The sequence below is a fragment of the Dermacentor andersoni genome, chromosome 3 (genome assembly GCF_023375885.2).
Source record: "Dermacentor andersoni chromosome 3, qqDerAnde1_hic_scaffold, whole genome shotgun sequence".
NCBI lineage: Eukaryota > Metazoa > Arthropoda > Arachnida > Ixodida > Ixodidae > Dermacentor > Dermacentor andersoni.
Window position 1 is genome coordinate 4,638,770 of NC_092816.1, and position 25,823 is coordinate 4,664,592.

The following is a 25,823-nucleotide window of genomic DNA, read 5'->3' on the forward strand; positions in this document are numbered from 1 at the left end:
ACGGCAGAAGCGTTGGATTGCAGCCCGTAGCTCCCTGCTGTGTTGCTGATGCCGTTCCCTCAGCTGGCGTCGCCGTAGCTGTTGTTGCAGTCGGCAGTGTGCCGAAATTGCAGCTCGTAGCCAACTTGCGTAGAGCGGCCACGTAGTCGTTTACCGATTCACCTGGAAGCTGATCTCGCTTTTGGAACATCGCACAACTGTAGACTTCGGACGGTCGAGGGTCGTAGTGTGCCTGAAGTGCGGCCACGATCTCGGCATAGCTCACTTGGTCGGGCGTCTTCGGTTGAAGCAGCGCACAAACCACGTCGTAAATTTGAGCACCGCACAGTGTAAGCAAGTGTGCTCGTTGCTTGACAGGGTGTCACATCGTTGGCCTCGAAGAAAAATTGTAGTCGGCCGAACAACGATGCCCAGTTGGAGCCAGTAAACTCCTCCAAACGTGCAGAAAAATCATGCTGGCGCTCAGCCATGACTCACTGGATGTTCCACGATGCCCTCGGGGCTTCCCTGCCACGGGTTATCCCATCCTCGTCGCCAATGTTATGTACTGGGAATGACTTTATTCCGCACATAGTACACTCAAAGAACGTAGCCTTGTCGGAGAGATGGCGACCGCACTACATCACTTGGCGCGAACACACTGTCCACGTGATTGTCCCACACCAGGGCTTGCCAGGGATGTGGCTCAACCCATCGGCACAGTGGGGAATGTTCACACACAGTTCCGGACACTCCCACTACGCGGCTGCACCCGTCCGCATCCGAGGACCGAAACCCCAACTAATCACGGACACAACAATGTCATCAGTGATCGGTGGAAGGCCGAGGACTTTGAGGGCGCCGAGTTAACGACTCGTCTAGTGCGTCTTTTGCTGCGCGATGGTGTCACACCAGACCGCATCCCACATCAGATGCGCCTTGGTAGCGGCACTGCGCTAGTGGTTGTGCCTGCACGTGCCCCGCTATGCCTTCGTTGTCACAATACTAGACACATCCGACGTGAATGCCGAGTGCCCAGGTGCGCTGCTTGCCGAGCGTTCGGGCACGAGCAGGCTAATTGTACTCGCTCGTACGCCAGAGTTGCAAGCTTAGGTGGTGAAGCAGACCGGAGCGAGATGCTCATGGATGAAGACGAAGCGGAGAGTATTTGATGCCGTTTGCAGTTACATTCAGTCAACAAAACGAATAACTTTTTAACTTTTGTCTTGTATTTTGTTTGTTTTTGTATGTTTTTTTATCTCTCTTTCGTTATATTTTTTCTCATCGAATAAGTAGCACTTCAAAAGATTAGGTGAACGTTTCAACACGCAATTCTTGGCCGATCCCCCAGTGTGGGTATGAGCCATAACATGAGGCCATCATCATCATCATCATCATCGAGCGTGGCTGGGATGGTGGCGTCTATATCAGCGACGCGGCCGCAGTGGCGGCGTCCACCAGCTCTGTAGGTTCGCAAGAGAACAAGGCTGCAGACGCTCGGGCAGGAGACGCCACTGTGGAAGACGCTTCGACAGGAAAGCACGAAGAAGGTTCGGCAGAGCGCCCTTCTGAAACCCACTTTTTAGGAAAGCAGCTGCCACTAGGTACGTCCGGGAGTGGTGAGAAAACAGCTGAACTTAATACTGCAGTAAGCGAGGCCGTTCCGACGCTCGAAGACAGTGATTCGACGGACGAGGCTGCAATGGACGCCGAGGCAACACCTACGAAGCGCCGACTCAACAAAGCAAGCACGGCTACTCAAGACACCTGGCTACGAGCAACGGAGAGGCGTGGGACCGAGCCTGGAACCAAAAAGCCTCGTGTGGCCACCAGCCATCAGCGGTCGGCGTCGCTTACACGCGGCGGCGGTAAGTCGACGACTGGACTGTGTGTTGCTATAAGGCAAGGTCTGTGAGGGGAGCGCCGTAGGCTCGGTATGGTGTCACTCGCCAATATGGAGTCCTTAGAGAGGTCGATAAATACTGCAACACTCAACGTCCGAGGGCTTAGTGCCAAGAGGCGGCAAAACCAACTTTACCGCCTCGTAACGGAGCACGATTTTGATATTGTAGCCATTCAGGAGACCAAAGTAGAGAGAGAGGATCAGACAGCGTATGGCGCGTCCTTTCGCGAGATGCTATAACGTGTGTGTTGCCCATGCGGTGGGGAGGTCTTCGGGGTGCATTTTGTTAATTCGGCAGAGTCTTGGTGCTGTAGTGCAGTCGGTGACTACCTGTGAGTCAGGCCGTTTCATTGTAACTGACTTTTCCCTGTTAACAGAAAATTGGCGAGCAATTTGTCTTTATGCACCAACTCAGGCTCAAGAGCGAAAGCTTTTTTTTTTTTTTGAAGAAATTGAGACTTACTTGAAATGCGAACGTAGACTAATCCTGGCGGGGGATTTCAATTGTGTCTGTACGGAATGTGATAAAACCAGTGGGAAACACAATGATGCAAGTACTGCTCTTTTGAAAGACTTGATTGCAGAATTTCATCTAGAAGACGTGGGTGAATGTCTTTGCGGCGGAAAAGCGGTCACCTTTACCCACTTTCAGGGTGCGAGCCAAGCTAGACTTGATAGAGTGTATGTGTCGGCTGAATTAGTTCAGTCGTGTCGAGATTATCGAGTCACACCTGTTGCATTTAGTAATCATTTTTTGGTTTCTCTCCGTGTTGGAAAGGTAAAAACAAATAACGAAAAAATTCCTGGGATCTCTGGAAATTTAATGCAAACTTGCTGAAAGACCACGAGTTTGTGAGCAGTTTCTCAAGGCTATAGATAAAACAACAACTCAAAACTTAGATAGTTAGGCACATAAATGGGACGTTTGTAAGCAAACAATTAAATTGAAAGCAATTGAAAGGGCCAGTGCTTTAATTCACGCGAAAAAAGAACTCGAGTCCCGTCTTAGATGGAATCTGAAGCAGTTACTGGAAGCGGAAAGTATACAACCCGGTTATTTCTTAGAAGACATAAAAAGCATAAAGCAAAAACTTGAGCTGATAGACCAAGAGCGATACAATGGAGCATTGATTCGAGCCAGAGCTGATAAATGGTGCACAGGAGAAATGCCAACAAAACGTGCCTTGGGAGTCGAAAAGAAATATGCTTCCCAACATGCAATAACAGAAATAGAACGTAATGGGTCACTATCTACCAACAAAGAAACAATAGCAAGTTCTTTTTTGGAATATTACAAAGTATTGCTTTCTCGTAGCCAAGTTGACACTGATAAATTTAAAAAAGACTATGTCATTGATGCCAACATTAGATGATGAAACTAAGGAAATATTAGAAGTGCCCATAACAGTGGAGGAAGTTAAGACTGCGATTGACCATTTAAATAATGGCAAATCACCGGGACCGGATGGCTTAAGCGCTGCAGTGTACAATGCGTTTAAGGGTGTTATCGCGCCTGTTTTGACTGAAGTATACAACGAGGCTTACGCGAACAAACATCTACCGCCGTCTTTTTTGTCAGCACACACGGTCCTAATACCAAGAACTGAAGACCCAATCAAATTACGCAACGTTACATCGTATAGGCCGATTAGCCTGACAAATATAGACTGTAAAATATTAATGAAAGTATTGGCTAACAGGTTGCAGACAGTAATGAAAGATTTAGTCGGTCCACATCAAACGTGCGGAATAAAAGGAAGGACAATTATGACAAATATACACACAGCACGATCAATCTTTGAATGCTGTGACGCAATGCAACTCAGTGTCGCTATGCTGCAAGTTGACCTTGAGAAGGCATTCGACCGCGTGCCGCACGACCTGCTTCTATGTATACTTGAATATGTGAATGTAGGCAATGGAATCTGCGAAGGTGTCCGGATGGCTTACGCCGGATGTACGACGAGATTGATAATAAACAAAACAGTAGGTGAATACATACCAGTACAGCGCTCGGTCAGACAAGGGTGCCCATTATCACCGCTTCTTTTTTGCATATAAATTGAGCTCTTTTGTCTAAGCGTAATTAGGAACAACGCGATTCGAGGATTTCAATTACATCAAGCCGAGGTAAGCCTTCTTGCTTACGCTGATGACATTGCAGTTTTCTGTGTTGATCATGAAAGTATAATGCATACCGTCAATGCTGTTAAAAGTTTCTGTCAAGCAAGTGGTAGTGCAGTAAACTGGGACAAGTGCGTTGGGTTCTGGCATGGGGAATGGGACGTTGCACCAAGGATGTTTTTGAACATTAAATGGCAAGAAACACCGACAAAATACTTAGGAGTACCCCTGCAGTACTACTCTGACAACGAGCCTTATTGGAAAAAACAAACAGAGGTGTTACGTGAAAATGCACAAAAGTGGAAAGGATGGGATAAGTCGATTTTCGCACGGGCCACGACGTGCAACCTATTTTTTGTAAGCAAGCTATGGTATGTAATGCAAGTTTTGCATTGCAGCAGCTTAAATGTACAAAAAATGCACAGAGTGTTCGCCGTCTTTATCTGGAGCTCGCTGTGAAAAAAAACGAGCCGCACAAATCTGTCTTAAAGAGGGAGTGATGGTCGGCTTGGTTTAGTGCATCTGTATGTGAGACAACTCGTCAGTCCATTTGTTTTTCTCAGAGATGTAGATGATACCTTTCTCAGAACTATGATTCAACTGAGGCTGGGTAAAGAGCTACCAGAGTTTGTTGTCTCTGCGGTGTGTCAGCAAGGACCAGTACGGGGATATCTAAAAGAAGTGGTGTCATCTTACCGCTTCTTAGCGGTGCGTTTTTCTTTGCAATATTTGACTGATGTGTCGCGTAAAAAACTGTACAAGGACTTTGTGGATGTGTTATTTCCTGTGCCATTGTACCGTGAATTAAACTGTGCAGGCAAAGGAAAATGAAACGCGTTAAAAAAATGCTAGTTGCGCCAGGGGTTAAAACTTTTTTTTTTTAAGCTGCACACAGGAACCTTACCTGTTAAAACATGGTTAGAAGAAAAGGGTTTATTTGTTCCGTGGGGTGCTCATTGTTTGCTACGCAAACGCCAGACACAATTGAGCATGTCTTTTTAGATTGCTGGGGTGGAGTGTTCTTCTGGGACATCTTACAGAGAACCTTGAAGAAAGAGTTGCCATTAAGTCCGCATGGAATCCGTTATCTCACGGTCGAAAGCGACGATGGTGCGCCTTTCGATCTGGTTATGGTCTTCGGCCTGCACAGTATATGGCGAACTCGGACTGCTGTACACAATGCGGATATTGACGCTAGACCAGTTCGCGAATATTTTTGCGAATCGGTGTCCCATTTTGTCGAAGTGCAGAAGGGGCAGTCGTATGTACCAGAGTGGGTTCCAAGATTAGAAATGTTGTTGCAGATGCCAAAATACTGATGGCTTGTAGTCTGACGGTTCTCGGTACTATTATCTTGTTAGTCTGTTCTTCTGATCTCGTAAACTCTGTGAAAAGCGAGGCAATAAAGAAAAAAAGAGAACTCGTGGCTGAGTGGTAGCGTCTCCGTCTCACACTCCGGAGACCCTGGTTCCTGGTTCGATTCCCACCAGGCGATCTTGCAAGATGTTTTTTATTTGTGAAGTGCCTTCTGGGATTTATCGCTCACGGCCAACGCCGCTGACGCCGACACCGACGACACCGCCTTTTCTGCGACACGAGCTCCTTAACGCTGTCGCGTTAATATTGTCCGATCGACGCACCCAGCGTACGCGATTGGTATCTGTTCATGCGGTTCGTTTCCGCGAAGTGGTGAACGCCAGTCCTTCGCAACTTTCAGAAGTAATGATACGATCAGTAGCGATAAGTTTTTATTGCCTCGTTATCGCCGCCATTCCGCGTGTTCTATACTGCGTGTGGGCCGTTTTGCCGGCTGCGATGCGCCGACGTGATCGCGACGTTCGAGCTGTGCTCTTGCTGTTACGAAATGTGGTCGCAAGCTACAAATCGCGACATATATGTGTGATATGTCGCAGCGTTGCTGGGTGTGGAAGTGCTTGTTCTTCGCGATGTGCGTGTGCTCAGAAGTGAACTGTGCAGAAGTGTTGCCGTTCGCGTTTTCATATGTAGTACCCCTACAGGTAAGCCCTATCCCACCGGCCTTTTCTGCTTCATGCATGTATCGTTTGTTTGAGATGTTGTTAGTGCACTTTTGAAGGTGGTTCTATTGTGGGGGAGTTTAGGGAACATAATAGTTACGTGCGTCAACACATACAGCCACAGCCTTGTTGAAATGTGGAAACGCCTGACAGCACTAACGTAATGAATAAAAATTTCGGCCACCCTTGCTTTTTATCATGTGGACATTGGTGTGAATAGCAAGAATTTGTAGATTTCACATAGTAAATTGCTTTATACATTGTGATGCAAGCAGCTTACATACCCAAAAATCTTAAGTGCTTGTTATTGGCTGGTGACTCAGCACGGAGTCTGTTTGTGAATACACCAGTGACATGGTAGATGAATAAATTATAGGTAAGAACTAGATACTTCCTTCTTATTAAGAAGAAACTTTACGTTTGCTGTTAAAAAGCAATATGAATGTAAAAAATTGTGGGGATGCGCGACTCTAACGCGTCCCCTGATATGTTGTTTTCCCGCACGGCGCGTCTCCTGTAATCCGGCTACGCCGCGTGGCCTGGCGCCCGCGGGGGTCGGAGTGGTTGAGGCGCAGTACGAAAGAGGGCGCGAGTGTTGCGCTGCTAACGCCGCCAACAGTCGGGGTTACTTGGGTGCAGCAAAGACAAGGCGCTCCCTCTTTGGTTCGGGTCAGCAAGCAGTGCGGACGTGCCGTGCCGTGCGTGCGCCGATCCATGCTTCTGCGAGACTGTCTCGCGTGGCCGCCGTCGAACGCGCCACCGTTCGCGTGACCATACACGCGAACGACCAGGCGTTGGGATCCAGCATGGGGCTAACATATTCGCTCGCTATCCGGTCGCGGTGAGTCGGACTTCCTAGATTTGTCGCGCGCCCATCGGCATGTTTTGTGGATAGAAACTCGGCTAGCAGGCATTGATCTATGAAAGGTGCAATAAATGCCCTTGTGATTGTTTGCACTACTGTGTTGTCATTTTTTATTCCCAAGAGCACGGTGTGAGAACCCCACATCTGGCGCCCAACGTGGACCTCTTGGGGCATCGGACGATAGTTTTAACAGTTTTGCTTCGTTCGAGACCTTGGTTTGAACCGAAGCGTAGGGCTAGCGTGGATTTTGATCGCTAGCGTTGGTTGGCGGCGTGCTTTCTTCAGAGAGGCGACGGTGGCTGTAGTGTGTTTGAACTTGTCAACATGCTAAGCCTTTTTGCAAGTGTTTTTTTTTAATGCCATTCGTTGGTACGAGAGCCACGTGGTCTGCATCCTGGGAGAGCGAGGCTTAGCGTCCGCGGAGCATTGGCAAGCCTGAAGCGAGTGAGTACGGAAGCCTCGTGGGTGGTCCGAATTTCTCATGTAAATAGCTTCTCCTATCTCTTTGACTCTGATGAAGTCGCGGCTCTGGGAGCCGGGTGGCCGCGGGCCACGGGTGCCACGACGGGCTGACTGGTATTGCGGCCTGGCACCGGGCGCTCCGACACCGTCTGGGACGGTGGGCGCCGTCAACTCGGATGCTGTGTGCACCGAGCGGGGTAGGACTACCTAACAGAGCTAACGTCTCCTCGCGGCTGCCTGTTTTGCGCTCATTTTGGGTGTTGTTTTTGGATGCCGGTTGTTGTCAGGGTAGCGACGCTTTAGGCCTAAGGCTTTACGAAGCTGCCTGTCGCACGTGGAGGGACACAACCTGGTGGGCCGTGGCGTTGAGGTGTTGCAAGTTGCTTCCCTCATTCTATTTAGCCTCGCACGAATTTAAATTACTCATTCGACTCAAGGAAGCGAGCTTCGTTCACGTGAAATTAGCATCTGAGTAGATGCCCGATCTTTTGCTAGCCGAGTCGAACATCGTACCACGTGGGCGATGCGCATGCAGAATTCCTCTCCCTTGCACTACTTTAGTGTTCGCCGAGTGTGTTGAATGTACACAACGTGATTGGAGTCACCCCTGATTCGCCGTCACCTGCACATCGTCTGCGCTGCTGCCCCGGACTACGATCGAGCCACCGGGAAATGGTGATGCTGTGGCGAGTTCGGCGCAGCGACTTCGGCGGCGGCCGCCTGTATCCAGCTCGCAACCCTCGGCGGCGAGAAAAGAGCCGGCGGTCACCAACAGCTACTGCGGCTCTCGCCAGCAGGGCGCGTCGGCGCGAGCGACGCTTGCTCGTTCCGACTACTGCGTCGCCGTTTCCGGAGTCCTGGCCTGGAATCGTGCCGTAGAGTCTGCAAAGCTGCTGCTGTCACCGGCGGACGCCAGCGGTGTACCCACAGACAATGTCGGCTCGCATGTTATGGACAGCGTGTGGACATTTCTTCGGCGCGGCCAATGTTGCATGCACTACCTTGTTCGCGAAGCACGCGTAGATGTTAGAGCGTGTGACATGTTTCGCCGGAATATGTAGTGATTTGGTTCGGGTCAGCAAGCAGTGCGGACGTGCCGTGCCGCGCGAGCGCCGATCCATGCTTCTGCGAGACCGTCTCGCGTGGCCGCCTTCGAACGCGCCACCGCTCGCGTGACCGGACACGCGAACGATCAGGCGTTGGGATCCAGCATGGGGCGAACATATTCGCTCGCTATCCGGTCGCGGTGAGCCGGAATTCCTAGATTTGTCACGCGCCTATCAGCATGTTTTGTGGACAGCAACTCGGCTAGCAGGCATTGATCTATGAAAGGTGCAATAAATGCCCTTGTGATTGTTTGCACTACTGTGTTGTCGTTCCTTTGTCCCAAGAGCACGGTGTGAGAACCCCACATCTGGCTGCCCAAGTGTGAGAACCCCGCAAAATAAACACGTAACACAACTAATAACAAGTAATAAGTAAGTAAGTGTCACAGGCATGGTGATATATGATATTCTGCTAGCAGCCAGCAGAACTGCGTGAAAGAAATTTTGCCTTTAGTTCTTCCTCACTGGCTAGCCATGGTCATGTTACTAATGCAGGCAGAATTGGGTAACCAAAAGTTTGTCGTTACTTTGGATATCCACCCTATTTGATTATCTGGTTCGTGTCGCCTGTTTTGGCACGAGCCTTCAGTCTAAAGCGAGCAATAGCACAAGTACCAGCATTATGTGCCCGATAAGTGCTTTATTTTCTATCGTCGTGTTCATTCTGCCAATAGTCATTAGCAAATGTTTATTAAATTGACTTGGGCCTGCAAAGTATGTCCATTAAATGTTTTTCCAGGGCACTTCCATCTACCCGTAAGCTGACTGCTACCTATCATTCGTGGGTGTAGGATGTTGGACGCTATAAATAGCAATCTCACTAATCTTTATTTTGCACAGGCCACGTCTAATCTTCGTGTAATTGATGAACATGTTGGTTGAAGTTAGACGAAAAGATGACAATATCGTCCAGATAACAGAGGCAGGTCTTCCATTTCAGACCACGAAATACGTTGTCTATCATGCGCTCAAATGTGGCAGGAGCGTTACAAAGGCCAAAAGGCATCACGTTAAATTCATAACGTCCGTCTGGTGTACTGAATGCGGTCTTTTCTTAGTTAGTCTCGTTCATCAGCATTTACCAATATCCTGCTCGAAGATCAAGGCTGGAGAAATACTCCGCCCCTTGTAGTGTGTCCAAAGCGTCGTCAATTCGAGGTATTGGATATACGTCCTTGCGTGTGATCTTACTGAGCGCGCGATAATCGTCGCAAAAGCGAACGGAGCCATCTTTTTTCTTTACCAGGACCACGGGAGAAGCCCATGGGCTAGATGAAGGTCCTATTATCTTCCGCGCAAGCATGTCAGCAACCTGTTGCTCAATGACGGACGGAATTTTGTTCTGACGGCGATACACAATAGGGGCGTCGTCGTGTTATAGCGGAACCATCGGTTTCGATGCGGTGTGTAGCCGCAGGAGTTTGGCTCAACACAGGGGAACAGCTATGGAAACAGGCTTTGTGCTTTGCCAAGACCACCATTAAGGCTTCGGACTGCGCGGCTGTTAGGTCAGAACCAAGAACGGCTGGAGGAGGGAATGGATGGATGGATGGATGGATGGATGGATGGATGGATGGATGGATGGAATAACTTTAATGAAAGGTCCTGCGAGCTACAGGACGCAAGGTCCCATAGAGCGGGCTACTCCCACGTTGGGACGAGGAGTGGTAACTCGCTGGCCGCATCGTGGGCTCGCTGTACGGCCCAGAGCTCCTCCGCCAGGTCCATGCTGCGTAATGCTTCTTGTAGCCTGGCGGAGTCTTGATTCTTGTTTACGTGGGTCAGAATCATCCAAACTTGTGGTTGGTACTGACGATGAAGAAGGGCAAAGTGTGACTGTAGAGATAGGTTGAGTGTCGGCGAGGGTCGCCACAGTCATTCCTTTGGGCAGCGTCACAGGATCTGGGGTCGTGTTGCAAGCAGACAGGAGGGCGCGGCCACGTGAAAACGGGAAGAGACAGGTGGCAACGAGAATTCCGCGAGAACTACAGCGGGAAGAAGGGGCGACTAGGGCGTCTCCGTCGGCGATCTGACTGGATGTTACGACTACAACGTCTTCGTGACCAGGACGCAGGACGTAGTCTGCAGCGATGGCCAAGTTCACGCATGAAAGTGAAGTCCGTAACAGGTGCAAGCGCTGTATCCGTGATATGGACAACTTCCTCTCTACATGAAATGACGGCTGAAGCAGAATGTAGGAAGTCCCAACCCAGTACAAGTTCTTGGATACACGTTGGAAGGATGATAAACTCAATGTGGTGGCGTATGCCGTCGATGAGCACACGGGCAGTACACTGTCCGTCGGGGTGAATGAATGCATTACTGGCACCACGCAAAATAGGTCCCCAAGATAAGGCGTTTTTACTTTCCCGAGCCGTCAACACAGATCACTACGAAGAACAGAAACGGCGGCACCGGTATCGATGAGAGCTGAAGCAGGAACACCTTCGACAGTTACAGAAAGCATGTTAGCCGGGCGAACAGGAGGAATTTTTGAAGACCGAGAAGAAGCAGTTTCCCCTCGAGAAACTGCAACAGTTAGTTTTGCGAGTGCTGGTCGACAAGATGGGAAGTGGGGCGAAGCGGTGATGTAGAGCGCCGATAAGGCCATAGAGAACGACGTCTGGCCGAACGGGAACTATGAGGCAGATTGGGAGCAGCTGGAGGAGACGGAGAACGGTGTTGAGGGAACGAGTACGATGCGGGATAGTAGGCGTCTGGTCGGCGAGTGCGGTCTCTCTCGTACTCTGCATAGCCTCGTCTTTCATCCTGCTGGCGATGGCGGCAGAAGCGAGATATATGGCCGCGTATACCACAGTAAAAACTAACAGGACGAGGTGGACGCCACTGAGGGTAGGATGGCGCAGCAAGTGCTCTGGTTCCCATCGAAGCCAAATGGTCATAGGCACGGACGTCAGTAGGCACGGAGGTCACGGTGAGGGTGGGTAGCGAAGCAACATCCGCGTAGGTAGGTGTGGGGCGCGCTACCGGAGCAAGATGCGTCGTGGGTGTAGTGATTGCTGTCAACTCTTGCTTAACGACCTCGCGCAAGTCGAAGGTGGGGGTTGGGGCGCAGGCAGCAGGTGGACGCCTTAGGTCTTGTAGTTGAAGCTCTTCGCGGATGATGGTGCGGATAAGAGCGCGTAGATCTGGAGAATGGGGAACCTGAGGATCGCTGCTGTCATGTGGAAGACGAATAGACTGCACCTCGTCTAGGCGTTGACACGTGGAAGTGATGTCTTGGACAGAAGCCGGATTTTGCACGATTAAGGCGTCGAACGCGACAGACCCAATGCCTTTTAAGATGTGGCGAACGCGTTCGGCTTTCGTCATGCTAGGATTCACACGGCGGCACTGAGCCAAGACATCCTCTATGTATGAGGTGTAAGACTCTTGTGGAAGTTGGAGGCGCGTTCCCAGCTTCTGTTTGGCGACTTCTGCACGGCCAAACGAGGAAGCGAAGATTTGCCGCAGCTTGGACGTAAACGTGGACCAATCCGCGATGTCGGATTCGCGGTTGAAATACCACGTCTTGGCAGCACCGGTCAAGTAGAATGCGACGTACCTCAATTTCTGGTAGTCGTTCCACTTGTTGCTAGAACTCACGCAGTCGTAGAGGTCGATCCAATCGTTGACGTCATCACCGCGGAGTCCCGCAAAGACAGGGGGATCGCGCTGAGGGCTCGTCGCAGTCCAAGAGGGCGCCGCAGGCGGGGTTGTCTGTGTGGTAGGGTTAGAGGCGCCGGAAGGGCCGAGGTTGGAAGTGTCCATCGTTGTAGGGGTAGCTGGGCGCAGGCGGCGACCGGAACGGAGCTCCAGGGAGGACAGGAACGCGAGAGCACGTCCGGGTCTTGACGTACCTCCACCACTTTATAATACCGAGACCGATCAAGTTGTCCAGCGCTGTTTATTCCAGGAAAGGCAACGCCCCAGCTTACGCGCGAAGTAGAACAGGGAAGATGATGAAGGCTATGTACAAATGAAAACGACGAAGTACGTTAAAAGTGCTTACAACATATATATACATATATATATATATATATATATGTATATATATGTGTGACCTGCACAACAAAGAGCTAATGTGACAAAAGAATGTGTACACCTTAGTGTTTTGTTGCTTTTCATGGCGTCTCAGTTTACTTACTACAGTTTCGAATTTAGAGATTGCTTCACATATTTATAGCTAAAATTCACAGATAACTACTTGCATTGTGACTGCGACGTCACAACACGAGCATTTGTGTGGTATCCGTCCTGTCCATCGATGTGGCCTTGCACAATAAATGTAAGATGTCACACCTGCAAAGCTGAGCATCCACCCTTATATTTCAAATGCTTTTTTGCATGCTGTGCAGTTATGCTTATAAGCAGATTGTGACAGCAAATCTACACCATCTTAATTTAAGTGCGATGTAAATGGATGTTTGTGCACAGTCAAGCTGTTCTAGTGTGCCTGCAGGAATACAGCATTGTACAGTGGCACCGTTTAGTCCAGGCGTAACAGTGAACAGTTAGTAAACAAAGCGGCTGATAATACTGAGCTGACCCACATGTCGGAGCATTATATTATCTAACCCACATGCAAAGTTGCTTTCAGTGTACTGAATAACCACAGCTTTGATTTACCAAGTTATATTACTACACACACACAGCGCTGAAACAGTCTGCACAGTGTGAGCAATGCACCAAGGAGTGAAAGATTACTTGTGATGTGTGGATTTGAATAGTAGATGTGAATGCATACCCAATTCACCAGCATGCGAGTTTTCTCCTGAAACAATTTTACATTTGGCACAGAGGCTGAGCCACAGCGGCCTCTTGACAGGAAATTTCTGTGCTCTCGCAGTGCTAATGGGGGTACCACTCATTGGCTAATGAATGTTTCCTCACTTTTCGTGCGGCCCTGTCTTCCGCCATATGAGCCTTCATTTCACTGTCACGTGCATCTTAAAGCAGCTACCAATTAAGAAAGACAAACACAACACCACTAACTACATCAACCTTTTCACACCAAGAGAGGTCACTGAACTCGCTGCTAAGCTAAGCCACTTGATAATCTCGATTTGCTTTCAAATAAAATACAGGTATGGCCAGCTGTTTATGTTATGCTATGCAGTTTTAATTTTCCTTAATTATGGCTGTGCATCAGCTAGCTAGGTTGTTACTGCGTAAATACATAAACAACATGCAGCCCATGCCCAACTAACTCAAATAACCTGAGTAGAGCTTACAATAATTCATGTATCATGTGCATCCTGTGTGAGGTTATTTTTTTATATGTAGAGCAATCAAAATAGAGCACGCACGTATGATGCTGACAGTATCAAACAGTCTCATATCGATCATCCTTGTATGCTGCCATGGGTGAGAGAGGGAGCATGCCCGTCATGGTACTGCTTAATTTTGTGCACTTTGGTAATGTTTTGCACATTATTGAAATGTTAAATGAAGTATGTCTAAGTAGTAAGGTGGCAACAGATTGGCCATCCAGTCTGGTAAGAAAGAATGCAATTGTTTGATTTCAGTAAAAATAAGTTATCTTATCAGCAATATAAATTATTTGCTTTCAAATACGTACTCCCCTTAGAAACATCTCATGAGTATATATCTGCATAAGGTCACCGCTATACATACATACTGATTTGATGCCAGTCATAATTAATTGTACACTCACTGCTTAACCTTCAATTCCTTGCTGCATGAAGTTAACCACTTATGCACAACCTTTCTGCACATAGTGAGAACTTCATTCATCGCTGAGCACATCATTTAAGGTTATATTCTGTTTGGAAAGTTTACAAGCCGCAAGCATTAAATTTCTAATATGCACGTTTGATGCCTCATCTTTGGTGGCCTTATATATGTAAAAAATGGACTCGGTATTTCATGCGTCCAAGTGCTTTAAGAACTCTTAAAATTGGCCGAGTGAAAAAAAAAAAGCATGAGCAAGCAAATGCAAACATATCAGCAAGCTGTATTCGGAGCCTCACACGCGTACTCAGTGGTAAAGTGGTGTGTTTTGGCTACCTACGCACGTGTATTCCGCGACAGATGTCCTTGCGTTCCGTAGTCTTGCTAGCTGTCACTAGCACTACAGGAACTGCGCCATCGCGCCGAACACGGCGATGTCGGACGAATCGCTTCCGACGAGACTATAACTTTCGCGTGACGTAGAACTCAGCACGTTGGATAATTCGATAGGTTTTGCTCAACTAGCCGAGGCAGCGCGTACTGGAAGTAATCGGCCGAGAATATGTCGCATGTTTCGACATGATGCGATTGCACAACATCTGTAAATGGTGGCGCAGATAAGATGACTGTGCAGTGTTTAGAAGAAGGATGACGGTGGCAAGGCAACACATGCAGCTGCAGAAATGAATGTGGGAGACTAGAGTCGTATTGTCACCGTGACGCAGAAACTTGAATCACATCTGCAAAAATATGCCAGTGTCTTCTGCTGCAGCGCCCCCTCTACGTAAAGGAGGTGATGTCTGCTGTCAAAGGTAGTTGCCAACCTTGAACGCCTTTGCTCAGCCGAACGGTTGCCAGCTGTCAACATGCCGCGTCACCCAATAGGAGTGTGCGTGCGATCCGCTGGTGCGGATTGAGCGTGCACCGAGTTTTGAGACACCATCCGGCTTTTGGGTGTCCGCACGCGGGCGGACGAGGACGGAGCGTGAAGGCCAGAGTACGCGAGTGCTTTAGGTCTTGAGGCCAGCTTCAAACGAGTGAGGAGCGTGAGGAGATTAAAATTGTATTCGACGCGATCCTCTTGCTCTCGAGGCCGCTGTCCTCCGGGCCTGGTGTTGCTCCGGCGCTGGCCTCACTCCGAAAGGAACTTCGGATTCTGCTGCAGCGACGCTGGGATGGCTTGAGAGCCGCAACCCGAGCAGCGCAGTGGGAAATGGAAGCGTGGTGCAGCATAAATGTCCTACGTAGGCATCTTTCAAGGAAGAGCCCAACTCTCTCTTCCTTAGTCGATCGAAGTGATGGAAGCTTAGTCGATTCACCAGATGGAGTTCTTGCACTGGCGAGGCAGTTTTACATGACCCTGTATGCCGAACCTGTTGCCTCCCCAGCTGTCTTTCCATTTGTTTCACCAGCTGATCCGCTGGAAGTCTGTGACTCAGCCATATTTGAGGACGAGCTTTTTTCGGCTTTGAAGTCTATGAAGCATAGTCGCAGTCCAGGATCCGATGGACTGACAGTCGAATTTTATGTGAAGTTTTGGGCACTGCTAGGGAAGCCGTTCACATAATTGGTGTACTCAGTGAAGGGACTTTGTCAGCGTCTCAACGAGAGGGGCTTACCACTCTCCTCTGTAAGGATGAGTCGAGAAGCTCTGATCTAAGAGCATGGCGTCCAATCACAGTTCTGAACTGCGATTAGAAGCTCATAGCAATGTATCTGTGTATGCGACTCACCCCAGTACTCAACACTGTTTTGGGTCCATTAAATTAAATTATGGGGCTTTACGTGCCAAAACCACTTTCTGATTATGAGGCACGCCGAAGTGGGGGACTCCGGAAATTTCGACCACCTGGGGTTCTTTAACGTGCACCTAAATTTAAGTACACGGGTGTTTTCGCATTTCGCCCCCATCGAAATGCGGCCGCCATGGCCGGGATTCGATCCCGCGACCTCGTGCTCAGCAGCCCAACACCCTAGCCACTGAGCAACCACAGCGGGTTTTGGGTCCATACCAGGCATGTTGTGTCCAAGGGCGCTCCACTCAGCTTCACGGTCTAGCACTGAGAGCGTTCTCTTGTGGGCAAATACCAGGAAACTTCCTGGTATTCTGTGCTCCTTGAATCAGGAGAAGGCATTCGATATCATTAGCCATATGTACCTGTTCCGTGTTTTGGAAGAGGCTAGCTTTAGTCTTGGTTTTCGGCAGATGGTCCAAGCTTTGTATTCTCAACCGACTTGTACTGTTCTCATACAGGATCGCGTCTCGGAGGCGTTCATTGTGGGGCGTGGTGTACGGCAGGGGGACCCTCTCTCGCTTGCCCCCTCTATGTGCTCGCTTTTGAACCGCTTCTGCAGTGGTTGTCCTGTGACAGTAGAATTGGCAGGTTCCTACTCCCACCAGGTTCCCCTCAAGTAGCACTCCTTGCATACGCGGATGATTTGTCTATTGTCGTCCTGTAAGAGGCATCAGTTTGTACCATCTTGGATATCATGGACAGTTACTGCGAAGCAAGCGGTGCAAGGTTGAACAGGTCGAAAAGTGCAGCCATGTACTTGAACTCCGCTCCGTCCAGTCCGCAGCCCGTTCATGGTCTCCCCGTGAAAACGCGCTTGCGCATTTAGGCTTCCTATTCGAACCAGACGGTCTGTCTCCTGAAAACTGGCAGCAGGCTAAGGAGAAGCTTGAAACAAGGATTCAGGAATTCAGCGAGTTGTCATGACCATTGACGGCTCGTGCGACAATTGTTCGCTCACTTCTATTTTCTTCCCTTACGTATGTGTCTCCTATTCCAAACCGAACCACGCGTGGGTGCGCGTCCAGACCGGCCGTGCCAGCACCCTCTAGAGAACTTAAGGCCTTATGGCTGTACACTCTCCCCTTGAGCTACGTCACGCAAAATAGGCCAACATAGAAGTTCTGTGCAGCGTGCTCGAAGCTACGAACGGCGCACCTGTGTTGAAAATGAGACGCGGGAAACCGAGTGGGCGCCGACGGCGATAACAATTCGATTAGTTCAGGGAACCCTGCCGCTGTTTGGATAGCTTCGGGGTTAGAAAAGTCCTGGCATGCTGCGGCATGCTTTCGAGCGCACTTCTTTTCTGGACGTGAACCGTGCATGTAGTCTCTGGGCTTGTGCTGCGATTGCGGTTGTGTGTCCGGCAAGCCTTCATTGCCGCGGAATGTGGATTACGTTCATGCCAGGATACGCCTAATAAGTGCTGCGTGCCCAACTGCTGGAGCAATTACAAATGGGGGCCGAAAAATCATGCGTTCATGTGTCCGCAAGATCAATGACAGAATATTGGGTGCCAATGCTAAGGCAAAGAAGAGAAAAGCTGGAATTCTGCGGCATAAGGAAGCTGTTTCTTTGTAAATAGTTGCACCAATGTTTTGTAACTCCATTGCTTAACTCATTTGAGGTGTTGTAAATATGTGGTACTGTATGTGGTACTGTATGTAATAATGCGTCGAAAGCGAAATTATTCTTTAGAGCCTAATAAACGCATGTGTCCCGAATGTGAAGGGCACACCAGTGAAGTTGTCATGAGATATGTGTTATAGGAACTTTTGTGGTCGCATGAACGGCAAACTCTTTGACGCCGACGATAAATCAAGCCAAAGAAGCGGCTCTGAAGAAGAGGGCAGCACGGTGACTTTTCAATATAAGCCATGCTCCCTGTCATCATTTACCCGAAATTCTTGCTCAATCGTAAGGCTGAACCATTTCATTTTTTTATGTACGGCCTTTTTAATAATACAGCGCGTAAAAAGCTTTGCAGAAATAAAACAATCTAGGAACACCCTCTGTTCTCTGCGGGCCATCAGCTCAACTATGCCTAAAAATCAATAAGTTCGATGTGGTTAACTCTGCCCATAAAGGCGCGATCCCTTCGTTCGACCCGTATTCCCAAGCACGCCACCGGCCTCTTCTCCGTGACGTCACTCGTCGAGCGCTCAGGCTTTCTCTTGTCTAGGTGGTGTTGGCCGTGCCCGAACCAAGCTTATCTTGGAGAGGGTCCTCTTTCGTTTTCTCTGGAAAGGGACAACAGGTTCTGTAGCTCGGCAGGTGCTTAGGTTGCCCAAAGATAAGGGAAGACTCGGAATTCCCGACCTGGGAATCGTGGTTACTGCACTACACGTCAGGTGAACCCAGGTCGCTCTTAACTCGGATACGGTCCTGACTCGAAGCTTTACTTCCTTTTTTCTTAGCACCCGACTCCGCTTGTTCTCGCGGAGCACATTTTCCCACTGTGTGCCTCACTCGGGTTCCCCGTCCACAGTTTATGCGGTGGCTGCCAATTCTCTGGTATGCCTCCGCAAGGTTCACCCCGGCATCGACGTACTTTCAACTCCAATCCAAGAACTATTCGATATCCTCACCCCAGATCTCCCCCCACCTTGCCAAAGGTGCGATCTCTCCGCCCACAGACCAAACTGGAAGCTCGTTACGGCCAGTTTCCTCGACGCTAGGCGAGCTACGTTAATGTAACGCCTAGCGCGAGGGTGCCTACCGTTGAGTTACAGGCCCTTCACAGTCGTCCCGGCTCAAGGAGTGTGCCCTTTTTGTGGCGGTCGTGAGGATTCGGTTCATATCTTTAGGCAATGTTTACTTCCTGCAGCTCTTCTCCAAAGGATTGCTAGTCACTTTAAGCATAGGTGTTCCATATGACAATGTTTGATTTTTGCACCCTTTGCCTAATCAGGCGATCAACCAGTTCGTGATTATTCTTGTGTAGTGCTCATCCTAAGTTTGGTTGGCACGCTGTGAGGCGGCTTTCGGGGGACGGGCGCCGGGCCTTCACGAAGTGCTTGCGAAAGCACGGAAGGAGATCTGGTTCCATCTCACCCGGGAGTGGCATTACTTGGGCGACAAGAAGTTGCTCGAAGAGTGAGCTCGTCCTGCCGTGATTTTTTATGAGTCAGGTGGAAAGCTGTCCATTAAGTTATGATGCATGCTCCTAAAGTCGCTCGACTCGGCCGTGTGTGCCAGTCGATCCGCGGGGTTTTGTTTGGCTCAGTGGAACCCAGAGCCGGTCATACCCTCGTGTGGTCGCGCTGCACCGCGGCGGATGGCTTCGGCGTTCTCCACGGTTGTATACCTTGCCTCTTTTGTGTCAAGGCCGTCCGAGGGTCAGTCAGGCTCGCGTCCTGTAAGACCGACATGGCTGTTTGTGTCCTGTAAGACCGACATGGCTGTTACTGCACAACAGTGCAGTAACTCTGTTGTGCTGCACCACAGCAGCCCCCTTGTCCGGGAAGGACCGTTGGCCCGAACCAAAGCCCCCCACCCAGTGAGCCCGGGTAGAGGGGGAGTGCCGGGGTCAGTGTACTGAATGATGCTGGGTTGACGAGTACATGAAAGCTCTGCGACGCGACACCTCCGTGTGCCAACTCCTCTTCCCATCTGACAACGGCACAGACAGGCGGATTGACCATGTTTGGGCCCTAAGAGGAGCGCCGCTCTCGCCTAGTCAGTGCGAGATTGGCCATGGATGACAGCGAGGCAGGGCCGTCCTCTCTGAGCGTTGTGCGGGAGGCTTTGAGCCGTCGTCGCCAAGCGGCGTCTGACCACCCTGCGGATATCGCCCGGCGAGCTGCTTCACTGGAGAGGGTCCGGAATGCAACAGGCGTCGCACCGCCGAGATGAATGTAGCGGCCGTGTTCGCGCCCTGTTCGTTTGTGCTTGATGATGTTGACAGTGATCTAAAGAAAGGAAAGACGCTTGATTTTTTTTCCTTTCTTTAGAGCCCTATCATCATCATTGACGCACCGCATGTTCGCGGCGTCTTTGCATGTCTAGTACTTGCGCTTTCCCAGTGGCACAACAGGCGTCGCACCGTCGAACGATGCACGTCTACCTAAGCCTAATCACTCATGTCCAGCCACCGGCCTAAGCACAGCCGTCATACCCGGTGTAACAATGATTGCATACCTAAGTATAATAATTACAGCTAAATCAAATGTTAAGCAAGTGAAACCAGAACTTGAACAGGCTAAACAAAGCTTTCGCTTTGCGTATCCAGGTTTATCTGAGCTAAGCCGCAGCCATTTCTTTTTCGCCACGGCGAAGCGGAAAGCCGTTCCGCTTCACCGGAAGCTGCAATAGCATGTGACCATCCGATCGTAAAATTGACCATCTTCCCTTGTTCATTTATTTATTTATTTATTTATTTATTTATACTGCGGTCCTGTTTCCAGGACCTTAGCAGTGTGCATACAAAGTGACATTGAAATATCCAAGTACAACATACAGCAGTACATAACATAGGTCACTCGCGATGTGCAAAGTCAAGCAGTTACTGAACCACACACAGTAAATCACTCGCTACATAAATATATATGCTACTCAAATAATGGCATTGAGCACTGGGTTACAACGTCATCCGTAAGATTATTCCATTCAACAATAATTATAGGAAAAAAAGGAAATTTGAAGCAATTTTTTTTAGAAGTTAACCGTGTTATCTGTGAGTGTCGATGACGTGTATGATAACCAGTAGAACAAGTGATAAAGCGTTATGTATCAATGTTGTAGTGCCCTTTTATGAGCTGAAATAAAAACTTTAAACGGCATGTTCGGCTCATTTGCGTCACAGATGGCGATCCACTTCTCTCGAGGAGCTCTGTAACTGAAGTGCGGCCATACGAATTATATATGAATCGTACTGCCCTTTTTTTGAACCTTTTCTAGTTTGGTGATGTTTCTTTTAGTAATGGGATCTTACGAAAAACAACTAGCTAAAAGTATGTCTTCTTCCTCTTCCATGATAGACGACACGCGCAGTTGCGCGCGATGATAGCTTTTGATACCTGATGGGTCAACGAATGAACATACCGCTTGAAATGGTGTGGTGCATGAAGAGCGCCATTACGCGGACAAACGTACGCAGACCATACATGCTTGTGGGCGGTTTCCGCTACAATGGCGGAGCAAATGCGAACATGTACATGCGCGGAAAAGGTTTTCCGCCGGCTTGCCGCCTTCCCATGTGTGACGGTAGCCTCACTCTCTACGCTTTTAACTTTGTTCGGCTGCCGCGCAAAACGACGGCACAACCAGCGGCAGTCTCTCGTGCGTGGCATCATTCGATTGTCATTGCTCTCGAGACGCAACAGACACGACGCTAGTTTGGCTGCTATTACGTGGAATCGTACAGGACGCGCCGTCACGTTCTGCCTCTTCAGTGAGGACACGGTAGCTTCCAAACTATCAGTGCTCCCTATCGAAACAAACACAAGCGTTCTTGCTTGCCAGTTCAGGCAATGCATCATTTTAGCGGAATACACATTAACGTGGAAGTTACAAACGCCGCTGTTTTTTTGCAGCCTCACGTCGTGCATTATCGCATTTCGACGATAACAATGCCGCTGACGGTCCTGACCTGGCCAGTGTTTTTATGACGCATTAAACTATATGCTTTGGCTGTTGGGTAGCCCGAACAAGCGGCCCCTGCACATTGTTTGACCATATAGCTGAACAGTGCCAATTGTCTAATTGCTTCTCCTATCTTTCGAAAACGCAGTGTTTATAGCTGATGACATACTTGAATTAATTTTTACTGTTTGTTCTTGCAGACGGATATACTACCTTGACGAAACTGAGATGAATACCAGCCACATAAAGGGGAAGTATGGGAGGACATGAAGGTCACCATACGGGAAGACGCCTTTCGGCAAGGTTTAACAACACGGCTTCGCGCACCAAGCGGGAAAGCGCGCCGGTAGGGAGGATGTCTTCTTAAATGCTGCGTGCCTTGCTTTCCGAGCAGCGAAAGGAACTGCTGACTACCACAACGAAATGGATGGGCCGCGCTTCGAGAAGTGGTTCACTCAACAGCTTTTGCTTAACATCAAACCGCGCATTGTCATAGTATTGGACAATGCCCCTCGCCATAGCGTTCGCCTCAAGAAAGTTCCAAGGTCGTCGATATGAAAGAGTGACATTTAGTCTTGGCTCACGGAGAAGGAGGAGGAAATAACTTTATTGTGTCCTGAGGAATCCCTCTCCGCCCATTCTTGGTTTAGTGGCCGCACCGCATTTTCCCAGGACCAATTAAAGGCAGAGTTATTGGAGCTAGTGAACCAACACAAAAATATATTTTCTACCTATCACGTGGATGTTGTAGCTAAGGCTGCCTTCACGAAGGCATGAGGCTTCCTCCATATCATTGCGAGTTCAATCCTATCGAACTGATATGAAGCCATGTGAAAGCTTACGTCGCTACTAATAATACCAAACACCCTTTCCAGCATCGAAAACTGCTGTATGAAACTATCAATCTCGTCATGGCAGACAAGTGGCTTCGGAGGTATGTCCATGTTCAGAAAATCGAAGAGGAGTTCTCGCAACGTGACGGCCTCATTGACGCAAGCCTCGACCAGCTTCTAATTTCACTCGGACCGGATTCGACCAGCGAGAGTGATGCGAATGACAGTGAGAAGAGCGGAGTGGAAGAACTCACGTGAATGTAAACACAGTCGCAAAGGCCACCTCAGCATTGTGTTGTGCACTTTTGAGCCCAAATTATCATCATCATCATCATCATCATCATCATCCTGTTTTATGTCCACTGCAGGACGAAGGCCTCTCCCTGCGACCTCTAATTACCCCTGTCCTGCGCCAACCGATTCCAACTAGCGCCCGCGAATTTCCTAATTTCATCGCTCCACCTTGTCTTCTGTCGTCCTCGATTGCGTTTCCCTTCTCTTGGTACCCATTCTGTAACCCTAATGGTCCAACGGTTATCTAACCTGCGCATTACATGACCTGCCTAGCTCCATTTTTTTCTCTTGATGTCAATTAGAATATCCTCTATACCCGTTTGCTCTCTGATCCAAACCGCTCTCTTTCTGTCTCTTAACGTTATACCTAGCAATCTTCGTTCCATCGCTCTTTGCGCGGTCCTTAACTTCTTCTCAAGCTTCTTTGTCAGTCTCGAAGTCTCTGCCCCATATGTCAGCATTGGTAAAATACAATGACTGCACACCTTCCTTTTCAATGATAATGGTAAGCTCCCAGTCAGGAGCTGGCAATGTCTGCCGTATGCAATCCAACCCATTCTTATTCTTCTGTGAATTTCCTTCTCATGATTAGGGTTCCCTGTGATTAGATAAGCTAGGTAAACGTACTCCTTCGCAGACTCTAGAGGCTGACTGGCGATCCTGAACTCTTGTTCCTTTGCCCGGCTATTTAACATTATCTTTGTCTTCTGTATATTAATCTTCAATACCACTTTTACACTCTCTCTGTTGAGGTCCTCAATAATTTTTTGTAACTCGTCTGCATTGTTGCTGAATAGAACAATGTGATCGGCAAACCGAAGGTTGCTGAGATGTTCGTCGTCGATCTTTTCTCCTAAGCCTTCCAAGTTTAATAGCTTCAATTCTTCAACTTCAGCTTCAACTTCTTCCAAGCATGCAGTGAATAGCATTGGACAGAGTGTGTCTCCCTGTCTGACCCCTTTCTTTATAGGTATCTTCCTGCTGAAGTCTAAGTTCAGTGAGAGTGGTAATTGGAGATCGCTGACAGAGGTTGTCCTGTAGTGAGCATAAAAACAGGCATATGATGATGATGAATCTGATTTGCGGGGTGGCGTTGAATATCGCGGATGTTCGCCCCGGCTGCCGGCGTTCTTCACAATTCCAGCGTTGCGACAGCGAGTGCCCGCAGTCATCCAGTGAGGCGTTTACAGGTTTACATGGTGCGTGCATTACGCTGTGCTTGTTATTTTAATTAGTAAGCGAATGTTTACTACAATTCCTATGGCCGATATAAATAACGTATAGACTCGTGTAAGGGCTGCATTCCCTTGCACCGATTTTGACGAGCCTTACATGGGATTCATCCAGCTACGTACGTGTACGAAATATGCCGTAAAGCTCCGCGAGCGCCTTCTCTCGCCATCGGGTAGCGACGCACAAAGATTTTCTGTTGAGTGTGATTAGAATCAGCGCACTGAACGCGATTACTTCTCGGCTGTGTTTCTTTTTAATGTTGTCTGTCAAGTTGAGGGTGTGGCCCTTACAAGGGTGCGGCCCTTACACGGATTTATACGGTAAGAATTTTCCTTCGTGTAAATCTCGTATACTTCGCTATCACTAATATTGCCTCGCCTTTCCGGCGAAATCGCGGCCTCTGTCTGTCGTCTTTCATTTTTGTCTTTGTGAGTCAGAGTATAAGCGCTGCTGCGCATGAATGCTATTGAATTGGATTTCGAGTGAAACCGGCTTGACCTGATTTCGGTTACTGAGCGAATCACACACACACACACACACACACACACACGCACACGCACACGCACACGCACACGCACGCACGCGCACGCGCACGCACACACACACACACACAACACACACACACACACACACACACACACACACACACACACACACACACACACACACACACACACACACACACACACACACACACACACACACACACACACACACACGTCTGCATGCAAGTGACAATGTTTTCATCCCTGATAAGTGATGTAAGTACGTAGAAGAGTATTACATGAGTCGTTAGCATGCACTGCCTACTGGACAGAGGCAATACAGCGACAAATATTATTCACGTGCATTTCACACGCCGTTCATAAATCACCCTGCAGAAGGGGTCACTGAAGTCTGCGGGTTTCTTTCAGGATCAGAAGAACACTCAAAGCAATCTGAAGCGAAGTGAACATACATCAACATATCCATTCTCTAGGCATTTGCTATGCATGCCATTAGGAATAATCGTTACTTGGCTACATTCTTCTCTTTAAAAATATAATAAGCTTTGTCTTATGTATATATGTAAATAGATTGTGTTTGTGCATGGTGTTGACGGTGAAAATTAAAAACAAAGCGTTGGAGTGAGAAGATACGGATGAGATAGCTACTGCTGGTGCTGCTAATGCGCTTGAGCTCTTATTGTCAGGATTTGCAGAAATAAAGCGAAAGTATGAGCTGAAAGCAGTGCACGTCGCAACGACAATGAGGCAGTAAGCATTCAGCCACAATAAAATTTTAAGTGAAAAGGTAGAGGCAACTCAAAGGAAACCAGGAAATCTCAAATCATGTGGCTAACAGAACTCTGGTAAGCACACTCTGGGGGTTGGGGGGGGGGGGATGTAGGCCGAGATAGCCGGGCCGGGTGGGGGCCTCTAATCGCCCCTGCACAGTAATAGCCCCTGCACCTTTAAATGAACTGCCAAATTTTATTTCCGATAATGCTCCTGTTGTGGATGCTGCTGAAGTTCCCAGCTGTTCAGTTCTTATTTCTGCAGTGTGTTTGAAGACTAAATTCCTATCGGTATGATGATACATTCTAATGCCGCATATAGCTGGAATTCCGCGCCTATGCGTAGCGTTGTTTTAATTTTGGAAGGTGCTATGAAGACCATCATACCTCTACCGTCATTTTGCTTAGGAACAAGATTGCTGAAAATTAGTAAACAAGACACATCGTTAATACTTGCCTTCATTTTTCAGCAGTCCTTTGACACTACAAAAATCTCAGAAGATTCGAAAGTCGCGCACGTGATACCTATTTATAAAGCAGGTGACAAGAATAATATGGCAAACTACAGGCCCACACCAATAACATCAGTTGTATGCAAGCTATTCAAACACATGTTGTCTTCTCAAATCATGCAATACATAA

The 25,823-nt window shown here is 48.7% G+C and overlaps 1 protein-coding gene and 1 long non-coding RNA gene across 3 annotated transcripts in view; one reads left to right on the forward strand and one right to left on the reverse strand.

The window, feature by feature from the left end:
- Rbp6 (RNA-binding protein 6) overlaps positions 1–25,823 on the reverse strand; it is a 1,068,785-nt gene that overhangs the window by 29,837 nt on the left and 1,013,125 nt on the right. The gene's annotated exons all lie outside the window — the stretch shown is intronic.
- Positions 1,152–24,393, forward strand: LOC140216683 (uncharacterized). The gene is made up of 2 exons (XR_011893262.1): positions 1,152–1,847; positions 21,746–24,393. It is a non-coding gene; the product is annotated as an uncharacterized lncRNA (long non-coding RNA).